The sequence below is a fragment of the Benincasa hispida genome, chromosome 4, assembly GCF_027475165.1.
Source record: "Benincasa hispida cultivar pf3 chromosome 4, pf3_genome.v1.1, whole genome shotgun sequence".
Lineage (NCBI taxonomy): Eukaryota > Viridiplantae > Streptophyta > Magnoliopsida > Cucurbitales > Cucurbitaceae > Benincasa > Benincasa hispida.
Window position 1 is genome coordinate 58,296,863 of NC_143481.1, and position 3,035 is coordinate 58,299,897.

Sequence of the window (3,035 nt, forward strand, 5' to 3'; positions counted from 1 at the left end):
TACATCTAACTCCTTAAGTACCACTGATCCCTCTAATGAACAATAAATCATAGTCCAACTATGATCAAACCCCTCTCCGGTCAGGAGAGAGTGTGGCGCCATGTAGTTCAGTCTTATACAAACTTCTTCAAAGGTGTAGCTATGCGAGAGAAATCTTTAACAAACTGTTGGTAATAAACAATGAACCCAGAAAGCTGCGTACCTCACTAACTGTAGTAGGCCAAGACCAACTAGTAACCACTTCAATCTTTTCTAGATCCATAGAAAATCCATCTCTAGACATCACATTCCTTAGAAAAGTCATCTGCTTCAACCAAAATTCAAATTTGGAAAACATAGCATATAGCTTATTTGACTTAGGGTATCTAAGAATCTACGTAGGTGCTCCTCGTGCTTTGCCTCTATCTTGGAATAAACCAAGATATCATTAATAAAGACTATAACAAAAGTGTTTACGAACTTCTTAAACACTTTGTCATCAGATCCATGAATACTGCAGAAGCATTCGTCAATCCAAACGACATTACAATAAAGTCATAGCGTCCATACCTAGAACAAAATGCAGTCTTGGGAATATCACTATCTTTAATCCTGAGCTCGTGATATACCGAACGTAAATTGATCTTAGAAAACACTGTAGGCCCTTGCAACTAATCAAACAAATGGTCGTTTCTAGGGAGAGGATATTTGTTTTTAAAGTCACCTTGTTCAATTCTTTGTAATCTATACATAAACGTAACGAGCCATTCTTCTTCTTTATTAACAACACTGGTGCCCCCATGGGAACATGCTCGATCGGATGAACCCTTTAACAATAAATTCTTGCAACTTGACCTTAAGTTCTTTGAATTTAACTAGAGCCATTCTGTACAGAGCTTTAGATATAAGGATGGTGCCTAGCTCTAACTCGATCGAAAAATCAATTTCCCTGGGCGGTGGCAAACATGGAAGTTCCTCTGGAAACTCATTAGGGTATTCTCTCACAATTGGTTCTGAGGTTAAGGCAACCTTATTTTTTCTGGTGTCAACTACGCTAGCCAAGATACTTTAGGTACCTTGGTTAAACAACTTCTTGGCCTTTACAACTGAAATTACCTTGGGCAAGACCATAGTCTCGACCCCTTTGAACTTAAAACTAGTTTCCATAGGAGGATTAAAAATCATCCTTACGAGAATAGTCTATGCTGGCATGGTTGGTAGCCAACCAATCCATGCACAGTATCACATCAAAGTCACGCAAGCCCAATACTATTAAAGTTACATCTAGGGTACAGTTTTCTATTTCTAACTGGCGTGTTTTAATCTTTTCGTTTTTTTCATAATTTCTCCAGACGGAGTAGAAATAGATAAGACATAATTCAAAGACTCTAGAGCTAACATGACATGCTTTAAAAACAATGATGATATGAAAGAATGGGATGATCTAGAGTCAAATAATACTAAGACACAATATCCAAAGATTGAGAGCGTACTTGTCACTACTATTTCGAATTGCTCGGCCTCACGACGGTTGGTGGCATAAACCCGACTATGCTATTGTTGCTATCAATTTGCAGTATGTTGAGCATTTGGTGGTTGGTTCTGACCACTTTCAACAGGAGCACCAAGGCATCTACTTGCCATATGCCTTTCTTGTTTACATTTAAAACATACTCTCGTGCCGACTAGAAATGCCCCACATGGGATTTCTTGCATGATCTACAAACAGGCTTATCTTTCTAAGCTTTTCCTGTCTCAGGGTTTCGCTGTTGATACTACTGTAATGGTCTAAATGTTCCTGAGGCTTTTGGTGGAGGCTCAGAAGCCTTCTGCTTTGCTTTGTCCTGATGAGGGTCCCGGTCCTTGGGGTCTTAGGTCTTCCCTCTCCTTCAGGAAGTCCATCTCTATTGCCAAGCGGAGTGCCTTCGTATGAATAACCGGCTTGAAGGCCTGTAGAAAACCACGTATCTCACTTTTTGGGCTTTGAACAAAACTTTCAGCCCTCTTAAACTCTGTGGCAACCAATTCAGGAGCAAAATGAGACAATATGTCAAACTTTTGATCATAATCTTGAACCGAAATCCGCCACTGCTTCAGATCTAAGAACTTCTAATCTTTAGCATTCCTCAGACTGAAGGAGAAGTACTTTAGATAAAACCATTCTTTGAACTGCTCCCAATTTATTGCTCCAGCTTCACCACCAATTATCCTTTCAGCGGTCTGCCACCAGATGGCAGCGTTATCTGTAAGTAGAAAAACTGCACACTGTACTTTCTGGTCGTCCGGACAATTCATATACCAAAAGATCGTCTCTATGGAAGATAACCACAACTCTGCCTTGGTAGGGTTCTTCAATGATCCATTAAATGCGTGAGGATTATACTTTCGAAAATCCCTCAGATGCTTAGCCTCAATGGACAAATCCTGCAAATTCTGCTGTGGGTAGGGTCTTGAGAAGCAGGAACCTCCTGAACGGTTCTTGTCAAACTAAAGCCTCCTCCACTATCTTCTTAAATCTTTTCTCTAGCTGAACCAACATTGTAGCAAGGTTAGCCTGGGTGACAGGTGCATCAAGAGGTGTGTATCGATGTTTGGTCCTCATTTTCTACAACGTTTTCAATGGGTGGGTTATGTCCACCCCTCCTACCACCCATCCTTCCTTCTCGACCACCCCTACATGCATTGCAACGTGGTGGCATTTCCTATAATTCCCAGTGAATCCTCAATTAATTTCCCAGTCAAAGTAAATAGTCTAATACCATCCCCAGAGAAAACAGGCAAGGTCATGCATATACAAGTTTTAGAACACCTTAACTAGAAACATTCTTGGCGAGGACGAGAGATCCGTAGTTAGTCATAAAAAACACAAAACCAAGACTTACATCATAAGCTAGTCTATAGAACCTAAAACTTATGCTCTGATGCCAATTATAACAACTCGACCCTTCGAGTACTCTGACATGAGTTGTTACCACTAAATATTCATTTTCATTAAAAACATTTTGACTGTCATAATGTAAATTCAGTGAAAACATAAATGACCAATTTAAACTGAA

The 3,035-nt window shown here is 39.9% G+C and overlaps 1 pseudogene; it reads right to left on the bottom strand.

The window, feature by feature from the left end:
- Nucleotides 1–1,797: 1,797 nt before the first annotated feature.
- LOC150036837 (uncharacterized) lies at nt 1,798–2,581 on the bottom strand (annotated as a pseudogene).
- Nucleotides 2,582–3,035: the final 454 nt, after the last annotated feature.